Raw genomic sequence first — 25564 nt, 5'->3', positions numbered from 1 at the left:
AGCGCAATCAACCCCACTTATCTCCACACCCTCAGCGAGACAAGGTGACTTTCCTGGAGCGAGGCAGCTGGAGTGCTCGCAGCAAGCAGAACAATATAATCCTATCAAGTCATTTAGTCGTCCTCTCACTCTCTTTTTATTTTTTTTTGATCTGCATTATCACATGACTTCCACGAACGAGACAGAGGAATGAAGAGCAGGGGCCACTAACCCATTTCACTGATTGCATCATCTTTTTTTTTTTTTTTTTTTTTTTTTTTAACTGTAAAGTCACCTACATTCATCTTGGGTTTCCCGGACAAGCAGAGCAGGGTGTAGAATTTCAATCCCTGCCTGACCAATTTTCATAAAATTTAGTCACTCACTCTGGCTTTTCAGCAGCCTGAAGCTTTTTTCAATTTAGTTCCATATTCCTCTTTCTAATGCCCCCTCCTTGAAGATGCTCCAGACCATAAGAATATTCGACCCAAGCAGGGTTGAGTGCTTTTACTGGGCGGTCTACCGCTTTTGATGTTGTAATTCTGTGTTGTCAAAACTGGGGGAGGCTGTGAAAAAGGTGAAAGAAGTAGGTCATCCACAGGGTTCCCTTTCATATTGTGCTTGACTTTGAAAGGAAAATGCTGAAACAAGGATGTTTGGAGTGGAAGATATTTAGTCTTTGTTGATATCTTCAACACCCCCCAACTACAAATAAGTTTTACTTAAGTCTTTGTGATCCACTACCCAAATTTGTCCAAACCCATGAGAAAAAAGAATAGAACAAAAACAACAAAAAAACACTTGTGCATGAATGAAATATGACTACATTTTAGATTCAGGTATTCTAAGCTAGGCCGTGGCAGACTCTGTTTTTTTCAGACTGATCTCATGAAGTGGCGTATGTATGACACGCCAATTTGTATGCCATTATTGGCGCGTTATCAAGACGCATACTCTCTTTTTAGCATGTTTATCAACGCCGTTTGGCCTCCACTGACTTAAGCCCGGGACACACGAATATCGTCCGTTGGACAGTCTGGCGAGGTCAGTGACTCGAGTCTGTTCGGTGTGTCCCGTGCCGTCGTCCGTCTGAGGGGCTGTCGGCGTTCATTTTGGCCGACCTGACGTGTTCAGTCGGCAGCAGGGCAGTCGGGACTCAGCCGGAAATGGCTAGCGGAATGAGCGCGAGTCTCTCAAAATCTGACGAAAATCTTTTAAACTGACCTGAACTGAAATTAAGACCGATTCAGCAACTGCATGGCCTATTTCTTGCTTAAAATGTTTTCAGAAACATGTTTCAGTGAACTATTTTAGTACAATATGAGATCGCCATGACAGTCTGGCTTTCAATTTCCGGAGAAAACAAACCCATGTGACGCGTTCGTCCAATCAGCTGCCGGTTTTCATTTCTTGGGCAACAATACAGAGTAGCACCGCCTGCTGCTATGGAGACGTATTACGTTTCTCAAGTTGGTGTCGCCTCAGTGTGTTCCGAGGCAGTTTTTTGGACCTTGGGGATGCGACTGATCATTTTGACTGGCTTTTCTGCTCAGGGTCGGCCGTCTGGCTGGTGTGTACCGGCTTAAACTTAAATTTTTGAAGGGGACACAAATAATACAGCCACAATTATACTCCTAGAGGAAAGCCTTAATACTATCATTAGTGTAGCATGGAGACTGTACCGTTGTGCTTCTTTTCAGCATTTCTCTTGATTCAATGAAAAAGCTGTCTAAATTGACCAAAATATTCTTCTTTAAAACCATGTATTTATTTTTAAGTTGTTTACAATCAAGCCACAAAAATACCTTAAAACATAATGACTTATTTTGAAAAAGTGTCCCCATATAAAAGAAATACAATACTTTTGTACACTTGTTAAATTAGCTGATCTGATTAGCTATCTGCTGACCCTGACAGCCACACACCTCCAAAAATATGAACTAAGCTCAACACACTTAGAGACTCTACACCTGACTGTCCCTGGTCTCCCTGTTCCTCAGTTCTTTCTGTCTCCTTTGCCTGTGACATAGTGACTTTAGTATTTCCATACGCACCCATTCTTACAAAGATGTTACCAACGTGTCTTGAAGACTTATTGTACTTGGTGTTTTGGTGTAGGCCTACTGAAAAAGGTTTTTATGTCTGTTTTTCTTTTCTCTGTCATTTTATCTGGACAACAACAACACAAATGTTAATGGCAGATGTGTGAATATAAGTTAGGTTCATAGGTTCACCACGCGGTCATATTATAATTATAAAATTATCTTGCATCCTCCACATAAATATTAGGTTTCGTCTGGGACAGAAGATATATATTTAACTGCAGCAAACCTACTGATCAGCCACTTCAAACACAACTCTAGATCTTCAATATTAACCCTAATATCAGTTCACATACATAACGTTAGGCTTATCGCCGTGGTAACGTTAGTTGTAGTGGGTGCATTTCTATTGAACAAGCTATTAAACAAGCTAGGTAACGTTACATTATATTACATTAACATAGCAAACTTTTTTGTCATGACTAATTCATTAATTACTCAGCATCATTTCTATTTGAGAAAAGAAGAACTTCATCCGATGTTTAATTTGTATAAAACAGCCTTGAACCGCTTTCTTACTAGCTACATTCCTGTCACTACCCGATGTGACTGTGAGTCGAGTGCAGATCCTAACGTACAGCATGCAGTGGACCAAACCACTGTGATGCAAGGGAGGGGGAACTCAAAATGTTTCTAAACTTAAAAAGCATTTCTTGGGGTTTGTATTGTTTTACTACTTACACAGATATTTTAAGTATACATCATTATGTTATTTACAATACAGTATTGTTTTAATGATATTTCTAGGGGGGGGGACAACCCTTAGATGACCCCCCTGGGATTTACGCGTAGACATACACGCGGATAGCTCAAAATGCATACAGAGAACACGCCACTTGGCTTTAGGAAAGTGGCGTGTATGTTTACGCACAGTCATGTAATATTGGTTTTTTGCTATTCAAATGTATTAAAATGAGAGGATACCATTTTCTGCTCTGCTGTGGCTTTGTTGTTTGGTTTTGATTATTTGCTTGTTCGTTGCTGAGGTTTTGGCTTAGCAGCTGTGTGAAATTGCTTTTCCATCTGTTACAATATTTTAAATTGTTCATATTATTAATAACATTAAAGGTTCATTAGATTTCCACAATATGTGATGAAGTCTTCCCAGACATGTCTTTAACCATGGCAAGTGTCTCTTATTTTTCTCTCCTTCTCAATAATTCCCATCCTCCACCTTGTCCCGTACCCTGACCTCTCTCTCATTTAACCAGCCATCCTCTGCCTCTGTTCTCCCTTCCCCCTCCATCCATCCAAGACAGACTAAATTAATATACAGACTGAGAAAGAGCAAAGACACAGAGAAACAGAAAGGTAAATTGGAGAGACAAAGAGGGGCAGCACAGGGGATGGCGATGAGGAAATGGATGGAGCAAGTGAGTGAGTGATGAAGAGAAATAATGGATTGAAAGAGACAATGGACAGATTATGGATGGAGGCTAGATGATACCCAGAGGGGTGCAGTTAAACACACATGACGCTGATCAATGAGAGTAGGCCTTTCTCACCGTTACACACACACACAGACAGAAAGGGATGAAAGGACAATACACACCCCACCCACACATTTACACTGTGACCACATCACTGGAGGGCGAGGTAGCTGACAAATTGAAACCCATCCTCACCGTTTCCCTTTGCTTTAAGCTACCAACCAATGAAGCATTGAACAGAGAAACACAAGCATGTAAAAGCTCTCTAGACTGGCCAAAATGACCAGGGAGAGATGTAGACAAAACCATTATTTTTAAGGCTGTCTTATGCTTCGTGTCGAATCGACGGCGTACCCCCGCAGACCCCTCTGCGTCTACGCTGGACCCTACGCCGTAGCCTGACGTGGACCTCTCGAGAAATGCAAATACGCGTCGATCGGCCGTGGTTTGGTAGCGTTGCATTTCCCCTCACTCAATTCCTGGTTCTCCTCCTCCATAAACAACATGAAATCAAGGAGAGGGTTAACTTTTCCTGCTAAAGATTACCCACCTTGGTCAGAAAACACAGGGGAGACACTTTATTTCCCTCACTATGACTCTAAAGTCTGTACTTGCTCCAAAACTAATCACAGTCACTCTCTCACTTCTCCCTCGCTCTACCACACACTCCCCAAACACACACGCACACATACATACATGCCGGCTCGATGCACACACTGGCGCACAAGTATAAACATCAGGCCACTTACGTAGGCTACAGCGAAAACTCTGTGTGGAGCCTCCGCAGAACCATAAAACAGCCTTTAGAAAACACTATTAGGTTGTTTCCAGGGCCCGGTTCATTCTGCTCTAGCCACGCCATGCCACGCCGTGTTGACATGCATCTCCACTACGGTCTCACAACAGGGAAGGCAAATGTGTCTCTCTGAATATTTCAGGCGAGGAATCCCCCACACATGATCATGAGCAAGGCAGGCAACCCTTTTTACTGTTCAACCAAGTTGTGCCAGTTGGTGGCTCTTCATGGCTTTGCTCAGCGTTTTACCCTGGAACCACCCTATATGTGCTTCAAGGAGGAGCAGGAATGGAAATCACAGGATCGCTATCCCAGTATTTTTTCCCACATCTACAATGGTGTCAGCATACAAGGAATTGTGTAATGCACACTCTACACAATTATGATATTGATATTAGGGTAGGGTTGGGTATCGTTTGGAGTTTTTCCGATACCAGTAATAAAACAATACTTTTAAAACGGTGCCGGTGCCTGAACCGATACTTTTAAAAAATATTAAAAAATATATTTATTTATTTTTAAAAAGGAGCACAAAATGACAGTCTGCGACATTACACAACGGCTTGTTTATTGCTAAGGCCACAGGGTCAAAATTAAATGATTTATTAAAAATGTAATAACTTATTTGATTTTTATTTGACCACTTAAATATAAAATAAACAGTACTCTGTGTCATACATTAAAATATATGATAGTCAGGGATGATACAATAAAGCCCAAAGACTTATTTCCATTGTCCCTATAAGGGCAGCGGCAGAGGACAAGTGGCAGCAGGTCACTTATACATCAATCATTCATCATACATTAACAAATTCATCCATGTTATACAAAAAACAACAACAATACAAATAGGTAATGACTATGATTGGCACCTAAGCCATACTTTCAAACCTTGTTTAAAACTGCTTATTCCAGGTAACCGGTTCTAAAGGGTAGTTTCAGCATAAAGAAAAGACTGGTTTACCTAGATTAGTCTTAGCTCTGGGGGGTAAAAAATCTGTTGAGCTACCCCTAGTGGAGTACCTGTGAAATTCATTTACTCTATTAAAATTATTTCTAAAATATTTGGGAACATCTCCATAAACAATTTTATGTACCATACACAGCTGCAACTGAGATACTCGATCCTCAACTTTCAACCATCCCACCCTTTCAAAGTGGGAAGATTCCAGATGAGTTCTTATGGGGAGGTCTAAAATAAGCCTTATTAATTTATTTTGAGACGTCTGAAGCCTATGTTTCAGGTTCTCTGTGACACCATTGTACCATGAGCCACAGGCATAATCAAAATAAGGCAGAAATAAAGCTCCTGCCAGAATTAGCTTTGTTTTTTTCATCCAAAAACCTTGATATTCTGGCCATAAAGCGGACTCTCTGATTTACTTTGGTGATTACCTACTCCAGATAAGTAGCAATCTAACATACATCCAAGGTAACTGATTGATTCCTTGGCAGTAATTACAGTATCTCCAACTAGGACCTTAAAACATGAGGCTTTCTTTAACTTTATCTTTGTTCCAAACAATATAGGAATAGAATTCAGTTTTCCCTAAACAAAGTGATAATCTGTTATCAGCCATCCACATGCTAACATTTAGAAGTTCTGCGCTAAGGCCGCTGGCAACGAGTCGTGAGTCAATGCGAGCAGTCAACACGAGCAAGCAATGCGAGCAAGTAAAGCGAGCGACGCGCTCCTTTTCATAGTCTACGCAAGCATCACGGGCGAGCGTGAAATGCAATACACCGCTCACGCAACAGGGGGTAGCAGAGTTGAGCTGTTTGATGTCGCACATCAAAATAGTGCTTTGTTCCTGTGGGAGATTTTGTAGAAAATGGCACAGGTAATTACAAAAAGTGGTGTGTATGTCGATCCTCACGCTTTCCCTCACCCTCTCTATCTCCCTCTCTCTCTCTTGCCGTATTTCCTGCAGTCTATTGAGGAGGTTACTCTCACATGGATCCATAATCAGCCTGACACTTTTACGCTTCCTTTTGCCACCACGGAGGCTGATGATGTCGGGGTGATAGGGGGATGAGATGGTGGGGTAACTGCAGAAACGGTCGAAGCCACTAGTGTTGGGGTGGTGGGAGGGTCAGATAGAAGTGGGGGAAACAGGGATATGGATGAGGTGGGGTTGGGGGTAGATAATCTCCCTGCACAATAATGCTTTCCTCTGCCATCATCATCATTTTACCTCTTTGCCCGCCATTGTATTCAAACCTTCTTCTGTAAATATAACCTATACTCGAAATAATGTACAATACTTGCAATGTCGCCCCCACCGACAACGCATAGTATTGTGTGCATTGGTGCGTAACAAAGACTGGGACGACAAATTTTGCCACGCATCGATGAAGCGTAGCGATGCGTAGCCTTGCGGACATGTATGCGTACTGATGCATTGACTCTGTAACGGCCCTAAGTGTGCTTTCAATCACATTTTTATCCTTGTGAGAAACGACCAGTGCAGAATCATCTGCATATAAAAAAAGACTGCATGAACAAGCAGACTTTAGGTCATTTATATATAGCAGAAAGAAAGGTGGACCCAAAACGCTCACTTGAGGTACCCCACAGTCCATTTCTTTTGGTCGAGTCATTTTCCCCCCAATGTACACTACTTGCATTCTATTCTCCAGATAGGAGCCCACCCGTTTCAGTGCTAGTTCACTAAAACCCATGGCATTCAATTTATACATTAAAACACAATGGTCGACTGTATCAAAAGCTTTTTGTAGGTCTAACATGACTATGCCACAGACGTTTCCATTATCTACCTCCTTTTTGATATATGGCGTTTTTCCATTACATGGTACCTGCTCGACTCACCTCGACTCGGCGCACTGTGCGTCCTTTTTCAATTGCAGATTTTAGTACCGCCTCAGCGTGGCTGGTCGTCATAGCGACTGCCGTGGGCGTGGCTTGGTAGCGTTGCATTTCCCCCCCGACTCATTTCCTGGTTCTTCGTCTCCGTAAACAACATGAAATCAACAAGATAGTTAACTTTTACTGCTGCAGATTTCCCACCGTGGTCAGAAAGAACAGGGCAGACACTTTGTTTCTCTCACATATATATGACTCTAGAGTCACTACTCGCTGCGGAGCTAATCGCCGGCACTCTCTCACTTCTCCCTCGCTCACCAGCTACACACACACACACGGCGACTCGACACACACCAGCTCACAAGTATAAACATCAGGCCACTTGTATGCTATGGAGAAAGCTCTGCGTGGAGCCTCCGGCAGCAAAAAAACACCGCTGGCTAAACTATTTAAAAATGCCGTCTGTCGCTAGCAATGCAGTGACGATTCTTTCCGACCAATCTGTAGCCTGCAGGGTTTCACGTCACCTTCTCGGCTCGCCTCAGCTCGCTTGGAACCTCGACTGAGGAGGTACTAAATAAAGTACCTGTTAGCAGGTACCAGGTACTTTTTTTCGTAATGGAAAACCAAAAAAGGTGAGTAGAGGCGAGGCGAGTAGGTACCATGTAATGGAAAAGCGCCAATAGTCAGTTAGAAACAGTAAACAGGAATCCGTAGAGTGTGATTTACGAAAGCTAGACTGGAGCTCATAAAGTAGGTTTTGTGATTTTTAAGTAATGTTGAGGGTAGATGTATTAGAGTCGTCGTGAGCAGATATTGACACTCAGGGTAGTCAAAGATGAAGTTTGAAATGATGGACTTTTATTAATTTCTGTCCAAATTAAGGCCCACAGGCAAAACAAACAATTAATAAAACCAAAATTAAAGAAACAAAAAAATATAATAATTTTTTATTAATAATAATAATAATAATAATTAATAATGCTTTCACGGAAAAAAAAAAAATTGACGTGAGAGTCAAAACTTATGAAATGATACCAAAAATACAGATACAGCTGTATATAAGTTGACTTGTGAAACTAGTCTCTAGAGCCTTACACAGACTTACGTCCACCCTCTTCTAGCTCCTTGAGCAACTGAAACTGACAGCCTATAGGCCTGTAGCACGCCCCTGGAATTGGAACATACCAACCACAAATAAAATACAGGGGTGGCTAAGGCGAACAGACAATAAAAGCTACAAACAGTCAAAATTAACAGATCTAGCAGGCTAGAAATGTACTAAAGATTTATACATGACTCACCAAAACATTTCATTAAGCCACAAAATACTTTAACAGACAAAATAAATAATTCCTCAAAATTACAGACACTTCCTGTTACCCCGGATGTAATAACGTCATTTAAACTCGCCGATCGTGGCAAACTTTCCTTTATTAACAAAAGAGCAGACGCCGGTAAGCCACAAAGACTACCTGTTATACTGTTACCTTTTAAACTAAATAAACAGCAAGTTAACAAAGACGTGTTGTGTGATTATTATAAATGATGATGTTTGTGATAAACTGTATGGTTTTAAACAACAGAGAATTATGTATTGATAGATATAGCTATAGCCTTTAAATCACCGCAGTATTAGCTGTAAATATGTGCACAAGAACGCTACCGGATTACTGTGTGGAATCAGATGAATGGCAAGTTTAACAGATGATTTGAAACGGAGCATATGATACGTAACAGAGCATACCGACATGCTAACAAAACATACACAGGCAACATTCACACTCCGTCTTTGTGAGCTAAACTAGGTAGTGCATCGATACAGTGACGGCAGCTATGCGCCCCGTCACAAGTAATTATCAATCTGTTCAAAAATGATCTTTTCAATTATCTTTGACAGACAACCAATAATTGATCTATAATTACCAGGGTCTACTTTACTCCCTTTCTTATATAGTGGAATCCCTCTGGCAGTCTTTGAGATCATTGGGAAAGTATCATTGTTCTATTCACCTGTTGAGTAATGCTCGGAGTAATGATCTCAGTAGCGTCCCTCACAAATCTAGATGGAATGGAATCTAATCCTGTGGCTTTAGAGCCATCAAGCCTTCTCAGCTTCTCAAGAACAAATGCCTGCGACACCTTTTCAAAAAAGAAGCTCCCCGCCTGGACACCTAACTGAGAGTAAAATTCATGCACATGACTTTCACCATATTGACTAGTCTGGCCAGGTAACTTTTCCACAAGCTTCCTGGCAACAGTTGAGAAATACTTATTAAAGCTATCTGCCACTATCTCCTTCTCTGATATAATATTATTGCCAAGATCTAGAGTTAGTTTTCATAACTTTCTTGAGTCATTTCTGTATTCAGCAATTTTTTCATTGAAATATGCCTTTTTAGTTTTGACCACTAATCTATTAACTTCATTTCTTGCCTTTTTATAATCAGCCCAACTCTGCTCATTCTTGTTTTCTGTGAATTTACCATACTTCCTATTTCTTATCCTAACAGCGTTCTGTTCTCTGCTTTAGTTTAATTTCTTTACATGGGGCTACTTTATCTTCAGCTTCTAAAAACATACTTTTAAATGAGCACCATTCTCTGTCCACATCAATACATTACAAAACCGTAGACCAGTTCATTTTATTTAAACAGCCATTCAGTGCTTCTTTGCTTTACTTTTTCAGTGACTGGGTTTTTATAGAAGTATGACAGTTGAGCACTGCTTGCTTGATCTTTCTAGTACAGAAAACAATAGAATGGTCACTCAACCTATATTTTATAACCCCGCTTTCTGTTACCTTAGATTTGTCTGACACTAGGACAAGGTCAATCGTGGTTTGGGTGGTAGAACCCACACGTGTAGGTTCATTAATCAGCTGATGTAAACTATAGGAGCGACAGAAATTCATCAATGCTTTATACCCAGAAACATCACTTTCACCAGTAAAATTCCTGTTAAATGACAAAAACAACCACTGGATGGGAAAAGGTTATTTTACAATAACTTTGAATGCAGCACGAGGCTGGCAAGGCGAGTTTCAAGTGAACGCAATGTCTGTGTTGTTTTTCAGACAACAGCAGCAGCAGACTGTTTTATGTCCCGGTGTTGAAATCCTCTACAGTGAAATACAGACAAACTTTACACCATTTAGCTGTCAGCATTTTGACCGTGTTTAATCCAGCTGCTAGCTAACGGTAGGCTAACGTTATTTGCTGCCAAGTGTAATGTTAACTAGCGTGACATGCGGCGATGTTTCGGTTCCCTCTAACGTCCGTTTCGGAGCATCAGACAGAAGCGCAGACCTTTAAGTGGCACCGAAATGAGGTACTGAAATCCGCATTGCTATTCGGTCCGGTAGATAACGGTCGTTAAGGCACCGATGCCGTATTAGATCTCGGTACCCAACCCTATATTAGGGTGCGAAATATATTTTAAAAATACACATTTCTTTTTACAAAACAGAATATTTTGTACAGTTTTACAGAGTTCTATGCAGCAGAGATGAAACGCTAAAGTGCAGAGTCTCAAGTTTTTCAACACACATATGTCAACATATGTGACATTGTCAGTTCATGTGTGTGCACATGCAGACTAGCTCTTCTTTAATTGTAGACAGGCTTTGATTGTAGCTGTTGAGCTGGGAGAACACGCCCGACCAGAGAGGACTCGCTGGTGTGAAGAAGAATTAATGAAGACATTTGGGAATTGAAGCAGCACTTTTGTGTGTGTGTGTGTGTGTGTGTGTGTGTGTGTGTGTGTGTGTGTGTGTGTGTGTGTGTGTGTGTGTGTGTGTGTGTGTGTGTGTGTGTGTGTGTGTGTGTGTGTGTGTGTGTGTGTGTGTGTGTGTGTGTGTGTGTGTGTCTCTAGTTTACTGCCAGCTTGTGCATCTGTTACCTGACTCCTTCGAAGCCCACAGATCCAGAGGAGTGGCGACCAGCCTGTGAAACCAAATATACTTTTTCTCAAGACACTTTACAGATAGAGTAGGTCGAGATCACACTCTATAATTTACAAAGACCCAACAGTTCCAGTAATTCCCCCAAGATCAAGCATTTAGTGCGACAGTGGCAAGGAAAAACTCCCTTTTAGGGAGACACCTCGGGTGCTGAGGAAAACTTCCTTTTAGGGAGAAACCTCAGACAGACCCAGGCTCTTGGTAGGCGGTGTCTGATGGTGCCGGTTGGGAGTGTGATGAACAGTGGCAATAATAGTCACAATAAAGATAATGGAACTATGACTAGAAATAGTAGTTGTAGTAGTTCATGGCATAGCAGGGCACTGCAGGGCGGTACAGGGTGTAGCAGGGCGTACGTCTGTCAGTAACACAGCCCTGACACAGCCCCCTGTCAGCATGAGGAGACACATACAATCTAAAGTCACTGACCCTGAAGCTGTCAAATGCTGAATATAGCCTCAGTGTCAACAAAGTATTGTAAAAATGGATTGGAGTTTAAAGTCTGTGAATTCACTGTGTAATGTGTATTTACATTTGTGTTTTTTTTCTGGTGTCGACATTTGTGTAGCATCAGCCGATGTGATACATGGAGCTGTGAGTCTGGCTCTATCTGAGCTGACCAGCTGGGGGGACATAGTAATGACTAGTATTTAGGCTGCTGTCATGCCACTGTGCTGATAACTGTGTGTGGGAGAGACTGTGGAAATAGACTGTCAATCCTTCAATATGACTCCCATAACCACTACAGCATCCTGAACACACACACACACACACACACACACAGACAAGAGGAGGGAAGTTAAAGTACAGGGGAGTTGTTGTGGAGCTTTAAACAACCAATCCAAATACGCTCTTCCCCTTGAGGGTTTCAGACAAAGAAGACAAACATGGTGTGGGACTGAACCACATCAACACAATGAAGTGCTGCTGTGAGAAGCCTGTGATGCCTGTGATGGAGAAAGCAACTGGTAGAAGGACTTTTCTGAATAAAATGCAGTATAGAAATAACAAAAGTTAAAAAGAAGTGACCGCAAGAGTAAGAATCAGAGCAGTTTTCAGGGCCAGTTATTACATTAAATGACTTTATGACAGCAGACAAATATACTCAGCAAAAAAAGAAACGTCCTCTCACTTTCAACTGCTTTTATTTTCAGCCAACTTAACATCTGTAAAACTTAGTATGACCATAAAATAATTCAACTACTAAGAAATAAACTGAACAATGTTACATAGACATGTGACTAACAGAAATGGAAAAATGTTTCCCTGTACAAAGGATGGTCAAAATCAAAAGTCACAGTCAGTATCTGGTGTGGCCACCAGCTGCATACGTACTGCACTGCATCTCCTCTTCGTGGACTGCACCAGGTTTGCCAGTTCTTGCCGTGAGATGTTACCCCACTCTTCCACCAAGGCACCTGCAAGTTCCTGGACATTTCTGGGGGGCATGGTTCTCGCCCTTACCCTCTGATCCAACAGGTCCCAGACTCAATGGGATTGAGATCCAGGCTCTTCGCTGGCCATGGCAAAACACTAACTTTCCTGTCTTGCAGGAAATCGCGCACAGAACGAGTGGTATGGCTGGTGGCATTATCATGCTGGAGGGTCATGTCAGGATGAGCCTGCAGGAGGGGTATCACATGATGAAGGAGGATGTCTTCCCTGGAACTTTTGATTTTGACCATCCTTTGTTCAGGGACACATTTTTCAATTTCTGTTAGTCACATGTCGGTGAAACATTGTTCAGTTTATTTCGTAGTAATTAAATTTTTTTATGTTCATACAAAGTTTTACGCATGTTAAGTTGGCTGAAAATTAAAGCAGTTGAAAGTGAGAGGACGTTTATTTTTTTTGCTGAGTTTACATACTCCCCCTGCCACTGTAGACAAAAGCAAACAGATGTGTTTGTTCAGTCTATGGCAGAGTCAGGGTTTGGTTGTATTTGGTTGCTGAAGTGTATTGTATGTCAGCCAGAAACATACAGACAGACACACACAAACAAATACAAATGTGTCTAGTGATTATCCTGGTGCAACCTGCAAGAGTACACTCAGCTGAGTGGCTCTGATCCTGCATGGGTAGAAGGAGTGCATGCTGATGCTACAGTGTGTGAGAGAGACAGAGGGTGTGAGGGAGTGAGTGTTTGTGTGTCAGTTATTCCTCTGTATTGATCTGTTAACAATGAGCTCATCTATGACACTGTAGGGGGATTTGTGTGTGTGTGTGTGTGTCTTTCTGTGTTCTACACTATACATTTTGTTAATGTCAAAACTATTAAGTGAGCACAAAACTAAATAATATTGCATGCCAATTTTTTTGAAAAGAATTTGAGAGCGGAATTGTGATTTTTGTCAAGTCTGAGATCTGAATTCTAATTGAAAAGTGCAGAAATTCACCAAACATTACAAAATAGTCTCCACTTCAGTTACTGTCAGACGTCTACAATGTTGACTGTCAAAAAAACATAATTATATCTGCTGATACTCCATAACAATTTCAACATTTATGTGGATGTTTCACATCTTTCACACTATTAACTGTTTAATTCGCAGGCTACTTAACTTCCGTTAAAGACGAGGGTGTGATATGAATGAAAAATCCACTTAGAAAATACTTTCAGTCACCCTCTGTATATAGCTACAGTATATTGTGCGCACCCAGCTTATTTCCCAGTGATAACAACCATGTATTATACATGTAAATATTTCTGTGTGTAGGTACTATTCAAGTTTTGGGTGTACGCCATCTTCTGGTATGAAAGTCTTTTATACATGAGGCCCCAGCTTTTTTGTCAGATTCTGACTCCTGGAGCAGGTTAAAATATGTTTATCAAAATGTTTTGACTTTAGCAGGACGGACACATATTTGGCTGTTGTCTTAATAAATAGTTCAAGTAGCCCATTTTAGACAGCATAAATGACTTGTCTAAGGGAGCACACAAGAGCAACTTAGTTTCATGCAGGTTTACTGAATGCATCATTTACAGTGACTCACGGACCTTTTTCACAGCAGACATTTTGACTTGTCATAGTAGGAAAAGCACAGCTGAAATTGATAACCTTAACAATGGCTCAATTCCATCAAGTGTGCCAGTAAGCTATTTCAGTGAGTCAACATGCACAATACCAGGGCCTCTCCTTAGTGGAATGCAGCCATCATTAATGGTTTTGAATACCCCTGTGCTTTTCCTACTATGACATGTCAACACGTCTGCCGTGAAAAAGGTCTATTTAATATACCTTAAGCGTGATTTATGCTTCTGTGTAAAATCTTTGCTGTGGCTACGTACATAGGTACATGCAGACACGGACCCTACGCCGTAGCCTGACGTGCACAATGTAACTACACTTTGTGGCGACGCACATTGTTCGGCAGTGGGTTGGTAGCGTTGCATTTCCGCCAACTCATTTCCTGGTTCTCCTTCTCCATAAACAACAAAAATCAAGGAGAGGGTTAACTTTTTCTGCTACAGATTTCCACCATGGTCAGAAAGCACAGGGGAGACACTTTATTTCTCTCACTATGACTTTAGAGTTGCTACTCGCTCCGAAGCTCATCACTGCCACTCGCTCTACCACACACTACCCACGCACACACATGCCGGCCCTGCTGTTAAGAGGTTGACGCACACACCAACGCACATGTATAAACTTAAGGCCACTTACGTAGGCTATGGCGAAAGCTTTGAGTGGAGCCTCCGTAGAACCATAAATCACACTTTACTGCTAAACTATATAATGAATAAATAAAGATGCAAGTAAAAGTATGACAGCTTGAAACAATAATAACATCGTAATACAAGTTAATATGCCAAGAAAAGTGACAAAAGGACAAATATAAAACCGCTGGAGGGCGAGCTGGCGGGACCGAACTCTGGTGAGGACGGGGAGCAGTCGGGGCCCTGCAGTGCTGAAGGCGTGGACAACCCTTTCGCAATGGACACATGAAAGCTATACAGTCATTCAAACAACATTTTCACTCTGAGATGGATGGTGTACTGAAATCAATTAAAAATGTTCAAACCGACATTAAAGAATGCAGCGGCCACATTGCTGAGGCTGAACAATGTGTATCCATGGCAGAGGACAAGATTAACAACAAAACAAAAGTTGTGGGAAAAACTTGAAAAGACTTGGAGGGTGGAAGCCGGCGCAATAACGTCCACGTACTGGGTATACCTGAGAGAGAGGCTCCAACCCCTGCTCTTACATGGAGAAATGGATAGCGGACATTCTGAAGATATCACCCCCTGTTCTGGAGAGGGCTCACCGAATCAAAACAGGCCAAAAACCTGACACTGCTCCGAGAACATTTATTGTGAAGTGCCTAAACTACAAAGGCAGAGAAAACATCCTTAGAGATGCAAGGGCGAAGAAACAGGTGATGTACAAAAACAGCAGAATAAGATTTCTTATCAGCAGATGTTTATAAACTGCAAGAGAAAGAAACTGGGTGACAGGGACTCATGAAACATCGGATCATCTTCCCCGCCCGACTGCTTTTGACCAGCGGGAAGCGCACGGCTGTCTTCAACACACCCGTGGACGCAGATCAGTACATTAGAGACATGGGGAGCTGTTACCAGGAAAACAGTTGGAGGAAATGTTTAAAAAAAGCCACAAAAGACTTAGAATGCCTTCTTAAGGCACTGGTTACTTAATGTATTTTATGTTTGCACCATACTGCAAAATGAAAGATTTAAGTCATTGGTTAAAGTTTAAAACGGCTACAAAAGGAGTATCTTGTCTTTATGACACAAGTTTTAAGTTAAGTATTTCTGGAAAAGATGTGGATTAATTTGAATTTAGCAAGCAACGTGAACAGGAGTTTTAAGAAAATGCAAAAGAGCAGTTCCTCATTACAGTGTGGACCTGTTTCAAGCAGTAAAAGGAAGATATTGAAGGGTTGAGGGCTGCCCATATGTTCTAATTGGGCATGTTCATGTTTGGGGTTAGGGACATTATCTCTCTGTTTATTATGGTACCAACTTTATTCATTAACCTTAATGTCTTCTTGCTTTATCCTCCATGGCAGTCTCAAAACATGATGAAACAATTAAAAGAGAAGGGTCACAAATATGCAAAAAGAAGGGATTTTATCATTTCAGCTTTCTTATTGTTACACGCTGTAAAAAAATGGCAGATATTTTAATTGAATGTATTTCACGGTACTGTACAACCACTCTTAATTTGAATATTCATATGAGAGTATGGAGTACGAAACCCGTTGAGTTGGCAGCTTTTCAGGTAGAAGGTAGCACAGAAAGTGCAAGTCCTGGCTTAAATCCTGAGGCACAGCTCCTCTCAAAACATTAATTATTCTCAGGCTGAAATTTGTGATGTACTACTTCAGTTTGGTCAGTAAGTAACTGCTATGCTACACACACACACACACACACACACACACACACACACACACACACACACACACACACACACACACACACACTGGTAGTTGCAACCAGCAGGAGACTGATGGGGGATGGGAGGGTGTCTATTGTGTTTTTAATGTAGTTCTTATTCCCTTGTTTTGGAACAGAAGGCGTAAGAGGTGGTCACACAGAACAAACCAACCCCTAACACACACACACACACACACACACACACACACACGCTCCTGTTTTTCCCAGCCTCCCTTGCCCTGCCACTGGGGGAGGAGGAAATGGATGCAGAATGGGACCACTGGTGCGTTTTGATTGCACCATGACAGTTGGGATGACTCATAAATCAAGCCCATGACCTGTCTATCCCAGCTCCTAATCATCCTCCACACTCCCACCTCCTCTTTACACATCCTCTTGTCTTTACCTTGGTTGGGTGGTATTTTGGTTTGGACTGATTACACTGGGAATTGACTGGGACAGTCATTACATGCAGATGGAGGGGTGAAGTGCACCAGTGGCGTGTGTGTGTGTGTGTGTGTGTGTGTGTGTGTGTGTGTGTGTGTGTGTGTGTGTGTGTGTGTGTGTGTGTGTGTGTGTGTGTGTGTGTGTGTGTGTGTGTGTGTTTTTGGGGGGATGCGTGCGTGTGTATCAGTTTATCAGTGCCTGGGCATCTGTGTAACTAACGTTGTGTAATCTCATTGATCCCATTACCAACAATGTTGAAGCAGTGTCAAATGGGCACTGGGTTGTGGTGCTAAATGTTGGACGGATAGCTTTGCACTTCAGAAGGTACATCACAACATTTTGGGAAACACGCTTATATGAAGATTGATGTCATTTTGTCTTTGTATGTCCAGTAAAGAGATACTGGGACAATTTCATTCTAGTTAAAAGAAGACCGGAAAAACTGCGAACATCATTCCATCACAAGTGAAAAAAGACTGCATCTGCAAACATGCTAGCATCTCTGTGACAGCTGTTCTTTAATGTGAATCATTATCAGTCATTATCTTAGACTGGTGTGCTAACATGCTTATATATGGTAGTTGGCATTGCAGTTATTACAATGTATCCTGTGGGGAATACACTGTTGCCAGTTTATTAGGAACACCTAACTAAAACTAATTTCCAGCAATGTAATCCAGCAGTCCAACAATAAATCCTTTATATGAAGGGTAATATATTCTGTTTTTGTTGAAATTGTTTTAGAGAGGTGCTGATTCAATTTATTTTGGAGGAACTGTGTTGCATCATACTGAGATGTTTCTGTTGGCCCACCCTCATGATATAAATTGGGTAAACCTGTAGACTTGACAATTCACTGGCCCTGAAAAAAACAGAAAAGAGTAATAGAGGTATAAAAAAACAGATCTTCAAGGGTCTGTATGTATGTACTGTAGACAGTCTTTATATATTAATGTAAACATTTTGAGGTATTGTCACTTCTCTTCATTACTTTACTATTTCATGTCTGCTTATCATTTGTATCTGTAGTAACATTCCATATATAATGTTTTTTCATGGATAAATAGATTTGGTACTTGGTACACACATGTTTTATCCTCTCCCTCATTTAAGTGCAAGATGCTGATTGTATGCTACATAAAAAGATGCCAATGACCTGAAGGGTATTTGTACTTCATATTTGTGACACTGATGGGGAAAATGTTTTGTCTTCCTTTCCTCTGTGTAAATAGCCACATCTCACCATTGAGTGACATCCTCTACTGCCATCATTGCTCAAACCTGGGGACTCTACTTCTTGTAAATAGCTGTGGCCAGGGAAAAACCTCATCTTGTCATCGGAGGAACACAGTGGATCAGGTCAGAATCTTTTTGTTCAGCTCTTTGTACCAATTACTGAAATATTTGGGATATCAGTGAAAGTTGCAGAAATCCTGGCTGCCCCTCCAAACTGTGTGGTGTTGTGTTCCTGGCTGGATGAAAGTAAAGTCCTGGCTGCTGCCTGCCTTTCAAGGTCAGGTCACTCAGACCTCATTTAGATGTGAATGATGTTCCTTTGGGTGAATTCAGAGCAGACGTGTGTGCGTGTGAGTGTCCGTGCGGTGACCCATGTGCTAGAGCACAATGATAAATGAGACAGTTAGGGTGGAGGTGTGAGACTTGACTGGATTTCTTTACCATCGGACAAATGTACACACACTCACTCAGACATGAACTTCACACTACTCCTGCATAAATGTGTGCCAGTATGATCAATGGGCTTTAGTACTGATACTAAAACAATGCTTTCAAATATTGTACCTTTCAGTTCCTCAAGTCTTCCTTCTAGTCCCTTTTTTTGACTAGAATAAGCAAAAGAAATCTCAAAGACATACATTTTTAATGCTTTAACACAAACACTTGGGACCCGTTTCAGGAAGGAGGTTTAACAAAAGTCTAACCCTGAACTCTGAGTTGATTTACTCTGAGATAGGAAACTCTTGAGTTTTCAGTTCAAGAACAGCTGATTTGAGTTGGTTCAATCAACTCAGAGTAGGTTGACTCAGAGTTAAGTGTGTGCACCACCACCATAAAAAGGCAGCATGAATGGAACCATGATACTACGATTTACCATGGCAATAACCACAAACAAATCGGTCGGCGTATGCATATATCTGATGGACTGTGAAGAAAAACGATATGGCTCAAATAGGTAGTTATCTGGAAATGAAAATACATCTAGTTGGGGCCTCAATATCATCTCCCGATGTATCGTTAACTCCCTCTGAAGTAATACAGCTTCTTCATCAACAGGATTGTCAAAGAAAAGGACATGCCATGTTCGAGAAAAAAACGTTTTATATTCAGTTAATAAACAAACCCTGTGTTTTTATTCATGAAGATAACAAAACTGCGCTAAAATGCGCCTGATACAGACTGAATGAATGAATGAGATAATTAAAGAGCGCTGTGTCAGAGGTAGGAGCAGGGGCGCCGCCAGGAATTTTGGGCCCCATGACAAAAAATCAAATTGTACCCCCTCTGATTTGTACATGCATGCAAGCAGGGGTTAAATTGGAATTTGTTATGTGGGGGGGCTCTCCCTAGGGGGTCCGGGGGTATGCACCCACGGGAAAAAAAATTGAAAAATAAACCGTTAAATGGCACTTTCTGGAGAGTTTTGTGCAAAGAAATGGAGAAATCGAGTCTTACATGATATGTGCAAAACTGCAAGGTTAAGAGCCTATATTTTGCATTGTTGTAGTATCAACAGGTATTGGGGCATTTAGCATTTACATTAGGCCTACTGTTAATCAGTCATCACTTGATTACACATTGTATTACCTTGTTATGATATCAGAAATGACCCATACAATGTGCCAAACATAATGTGCCACATGAAGAGACAGTGCAGCATATGACAATAGCAACAGCTGAGAAGATTTGGGTCTGTGGTCACCAGGTCCACCTCACACAAACTTCCTTCTCCCATTCTCTCTCTTTACTAACACATACACACACAAACACACGCACACACGGTACCGAGTGGGGCTCTCCAATGCTCGAAGACGAGCCGCTGGAGGAGATGCGACAGCTGACATGAACTCGTAGAGGCCGGTGGAGCTTCCGAGCACCGAGCTTCCACCACTGCGAACGGGATTTTTAGCTTTAGGAGAAGGCGTTCTATCTGTTAATCCTACCGACGGAGACACTTTGGCAATATTGTTGACCCGCAGTGGTGTATTGTCTGCAGTTCTGGGCGGGTTGTTGCCGTGTTCTGATTGTTCTCATCTCAGCTCCGTCGAGACAAAATAGACATGCCATTTCAAACATCTTTCATTTATTGTCAGAAATATCATGTTTTCAAAAGCATCACTTTCATCATATTTTTTGTGACATATTTAGACTGTAAGCAGGCACATCCGGACACGAGTAGGCTTATGTGCTGGGGCTGAGCCCCGGCCCAATTTAACCCCTGCATGCAAGTCTAGTATGTAGTTCACTATTTGATGCAAGATTGCCATATACTAATAAATAACACTAACACTACAGAACATTGATCCAAATTACCTAGTTCTGTATCACCACCACTTGATTACATACATTAGATACGATAGATTTTTGTGTGTGTGTGTGTGTGTGTGTGTGTGTGTGTGTGTGTGTGTGTGTGTGTGTGTGTGTGTGTGTGTGTGTGTGTGTGTGTGTGTGTGTAAGCTTCTCAAATAAATTGTCCTTCATGATGGGAATAATAAAGTCTGTATCTATAGATGTCCTTCCATAATTCAATCTAAATGAACGTATCAAACTGGATTATTTTAATATTGTCTGTATCTTACATGCAGGCTCAGGTAAGCTACTCACTGTTTCCAACTATCCAGCATCCAGTACAGACAGTATTTTTTTTATTTTTTTTTTTATTTTATTTGTGTGTTTGAATTTTTCCCATCCATCCATCTAATTCTGCTTATCCGGTGTCGGGTCGCGGGGGGAGCAGCTCCAGCAGGGGACCCCAAACTTCACTTTCCCGAGCCACATTGACCAGCTCTGACTGGGGGATCCCAAGGCGTACCCAGGCTAGGTTGGAGATATAATCCCTCCACCTAGTCCAGGGTCTTCCCCGAGGCCTCCTCCCAGCTGGACGTGCCTGGAACACCTCCCTAGGGAGGCGCCCAGGGGGCATCCTTACCAGATGCCCGAACCACCTAAACTGGCTCCTTTCGACGCAAAGGAGCAGGGGCTCTACTCCGAGCTCCTCACGGATGACTGAGCTTCTCATCCTATCTCTAAGGGAGCCACCCTCCTGAGGAAACCCATTTCGGCCGCTTGTACCCTGGATCTCGTTCTTTCGGTCATGACCCAGCCTTCATGACCATAGGTGAGGGTAGGAATGAAAACTGACCGGTAGATCGAGAGCTTTGCCTTCTGGCTCAGCTCTCTTTTCGTCACAACGGTGCGATAAATTGAATGTAATACCGCACCCGCTGCGCCGATTCTCCGACCAATCTCCCGCTCCATTGTCCCCTCACTCGCGATCAAAACCCCAAGGTACTTGAACTCCTTCACTTGGGGTAAGGACTCATTCCCTACCTGGAGAAGGCATTCCATCGGTTTCCTGCTGAGAACCATGGCCTCAGATTTAGAGGTGCTGATCCTCGCCGCTTCACACTCTGCTGCGAACCGATCCAGTGAGTGCTGAAGGTCACAGGCCGATAATGCCATCAGGACCACGTCATCTGCAAAGAGCAGCAATGAGATCCCCAGCCCACCGAACTGCAACCCCTCCCCACCCTGACTACGCCTTGATATCCTGTCCATAAATATTACAAACAGGATTGGTGACAAAGCGCAGCCCTGGCGGAGGCCAACCCTCACCTGAAACGAGTCCGACTTACTGCCGAGAACCCGGACACAGCTCTCACTTTGGTCGTACAGAGATTGGATGGCCCTGAGAAGAGACCCCCTCACCCCATACTCTCGCAGCACCTGCCACAGTATCTCCCGGGGGACCCGGTCATACGCCTTCTCCAGATCCACAAAACACATGTAGACTGGTTGGGCATACTCCCAGGCTCCCTCCAGGATCCTTGCGAGAGTAAAGAGCTGGTCTGTTGTTCCACGACCAGGACGGAATCCGCATTGTTCCTCTTCAACCCGAGGTTCGACTATCGGCTGAACCCTCCTTTCCAGCACCTTGGAGTAGACTTTACCAGGGAGGCTGAGAAGGGTGATAACCCTGTAATTGGCACACACCCTCTGGTCCCCCTTTTTTAAAAAGGGGAACCACCACCCCAGTCTGCCACTCCTTTGGCACTGTCCCAGACTTCCACGCAATGTTGAAGAGACGTGTCAACCAGGACATCCCCTCCACACCCAGAGCCTTGAGCATTTCTGGACGGATCTCATCAATCCCTGGGGCTTTGCCACTGTGGAGTTGTTTTACTACATCAGTGACTTCCGCCTAGGAAATTGACGACAATCCCCCATCATCCTCCAGCTCTGCCTCTAACATATAACAGCAGGCGGCGCTAATCTGTAATGTTGCCCAAGAAATGAAAACCGGCAGCTGATTGGACGAACGCGTCACATGGGTTTGTTTTCTCCGGAAATTCAAAGACAGACTGTCATGGCAACCGTTCAGAATACGATCTCATATTGTACTAAAATAGTTCACTGAAACGTGTTTCTGAAAACATTTTAAGTGAGAAATAGGCCATGCGGTTGCTGAATCTGTCTTCATTTCAGCTCAACAAAGGTCAGTTTAAAAGATTTTCATCAGATTTTGAGAGACTGTAGTCACCTAAATTCCGCTAGTCATTTCCGGGTGAGTCCCGACTTCCCTGCCGCCGACTGAACATGTCAGGTCGGCCAAAATGAACGCCGACAGCCCCCCAGACGGACGACGGCACGGGACACACCGAACAGATTTGAGTCACTGACCTCGCCAGACTGTCCCACGGCCGATAATCGGCCTGATGTGTCCCGGCCCTTAGTGTCACTGCTGACTAAACGAAATATGGTAGAATCGACATTAGCTTACGCAGAGCTGCCAACTCTCACGCATTGGCCGTGAGACACACGCATTTGAATGGTTTCACACGCCACACCCCCGATTTCTCACGCTGAAGTGTCAACCCGGTCGCAAAATTACGAATCCCACTATGGCCACGCCAAGACCCGCCCTACAAAGCAGCTCGATTGGTTGGGGTTAGGATAGCTGGTTGGTCAGGGTATAGGACCAGCATGGACGCCTGGCCAATAGTAGTGTGTGAATGCTATTGAAGGGCGGGTCTTGGCGTGGCCATAGTGGGAAAACATTTTTGCAACCCGGTCGGTCAAATGCCTCAAATATGAGTTTATCTATAGATCTACCCGTCGAGCCGCTCGTGATTGACTAGTTATGCTTTCAGAGACGGTGAGGGGGTTCATGAGCGCTCCCTGTCTGGAATGTTTGAAATGTCGTAAATGTGAGAACATTTCTTCACGAGCCATCCCAGGCGCATTTCCCCGGCTTCAGGTATGCTTTGAGTATTACAGACCCGTCCGTCGCTTTGTGTCCGCTCTCTCTGTAAAAATAGAGGTGAGAAGCGTGGCTGGTAAGTGTAGCAACTTCAGTTAATTTTAGTGGACTTGCTCTGCTGTGGGCAGTGACGCGTTGCATCCATGCTCTACCTCTGATGAAGAGCAGCGTACAGCCACCTCTAAACTTTGTCAGAGACCAGACACCCAAATGGGCCTCTGTGTCTGTCAGACGGTCTGAATAAGATACTACCATATCAGCGGAGCAATAACATGCACAGCAGACTATATTACAACTCTCCAAATCTCAGAGAACACAGATGGGAGGAGTTATATTTTGAATGTGCACAAAGTTGTAAACGAGCAGAAATCTGATGTAACACATCTGAGCTATTGAAGTCCAGGGGTTTATAAATTAATTAAAATTAATTAATGTATGATTCACATGAATAAGTGCCACATGCACATTTAAAGAGATTTAGCCTACTTCCCCAACAAAAGACGCAAAAGAGGAGGGAAGAGTAAATTGTTGACTCAGAGAGATGACGTTAAATTAGATAAAGTTGATCTACTAGACTAGAGAATAGTTGAAAGTACTACAGAATGCCTGAGGGCCTTATTTTTCTATATTTTCAATTGTTTCCAGCATAAATTGATGTAAAAAAAAAAAGGGTAGAAATAGGTGCATAAAAATCCAGTGTTTAATGCTCAAAATTATGTCCCCTCACAAAATCTGGAAACAGAACATATTCCATTGGGTTGCCAGGCCTTGCAGCTGTGACTGGTCCGGGAGAATACTGGGAAACTTTGGGTAACTATTGTGCATCTCTAACCTCTGTGCATCTCTAAATGTAACTGTAAATAATTCATTAAATGTTTCATAAAATGGACGCATGGGCACAGAGGATGAGGGCCAAACATTGCTGGGCCTTGGCACAAAAAACGTTTGAGAAAGGCTGTGCTATAACACATGCACAAAATGAGCCATGCTGTGTCTTTTGTCTTGCTGTTGGTATTTTTCAGTCCATTTTCTGCTGGACCTTGTGGTGGGGAAAGACCTTGATTGAAGAATGAATTTCCCTCACTGCCTAATCTAATGAGATTTGGTCTTTGGCCACCAGTCCCCCTGGTAAAAAATAAAAAAATGGTTATTTCTATTTATTTAGTTTGAAAGGATTAGAATGTATGTAAATCAGTGATTTTCATTCTTTAGAATTCCAGTGGTCCTAGTAGATCCCTTTGGTAGACCAATGTTAATTTAACTTTGGGTCCCTGGTGCCTACACTGAGAACCACTAGTGTGTGTGTGTGTGTGCGTGTGTGTGTTGTTGTAGTAGTAGTAGTAGTAGTAGTAGTAGTAGTAGTAGTAGTAGTAGTAGTAGTAGTAGTAGTAGTAGTAGTAAAGAGAGAGAATGGGAGAAGGAAGTTTGTGTGAGGTGGACCTGGTCACCACAGACCCAAATCTTCTCAGCTGTTGCTACTGTCATATGCTGCACTGTCTCTTCATGTGGCATTGTATGGGTCACTTCTTATATCATAACAAGGTAATATAATGTGTAATCAAGTGATTGATTAACAGTAACGTAAATGCCCTAATACCTGTTGATACTACAACAATGCAAAGTTTGCAGTTTTGCACATATCATGTAAGACTCGATTTCTCCATTTCTTTGCACAAAACTCTCCAGAAAGTGCCATTTAATGGTTTATTTGTTTTTTTAAATCTCCCGGGGGGGCATACCCCCGGACCCCCCTAGGGAGAACCCCAAACCCCCCCCCCCACCCCCCCACATAACAAATCACAATTTAACCCTGACAGTACTGATGCTGAATGAGCCAAAGTAATTTGCTTTGTACGCAGCAAAATTTGGGTTCGCCCAACCAAATCTCACTCCAAGGTTTTTGGAAAAGTTGGCAGCTCTGGTTTACGTGAGGTTGTGGATTAGCTGTCGCTACTGCTGTAAAGCACCAGTTGGGAGCAGCCATCACAAACCATAGCAAATTGACGAGGTTAAACTGACCGCTGGTTGGTTGGTTTGTGTACAACAACCATAGCAACGCGAGCTGTAAACCGTAAACCGTAATCCGTAAACAGCCAAGAGGCCGTAAACTGTCACAAACTGCAGTAAA

At 42.6% G+C, this 25564-nt stretch overlaps 1 protein-coding gene across 3 annotated transcripts in view; it reads left to right on the top strand.

The window, feature by feature from the left end:
- The window catches only part of plxnb1b (plexin b1b), a 204034-nt gene that overhangs the window by 50709 nt on the left and 127761 nt on the right, over positions 1-25564 (top strand). For all 3 annotated transcript variants that reach the window (XM_039797857.1, XM_039797858.1, XM_039797859.1), the window contains one exon: positions 18173-18299. The gene's annotated coding sequence lies outside the window, so the exon portion shown is untranslated. The remainder of the gene's footprint in view (positions 1-18172; positions 18300-25564) is intronic.

This window comes from Perca fluviatilis, chromosome 4 (genome assembly GCF_010015445.1).
Source record: "Perca fluviatilis chromosome 4, GENO_Pfluv_1.0, whole genome shotgun sequence".
Lineage (NCBI taxonomy): Eukaryota > Metazoa > Chordata > Actinopteri > Perciformes > Percidae > Perca > Perca fluviatilis.
This window is presented reverse-complemented; position numbering and strand designations above follow the sequence as displayed.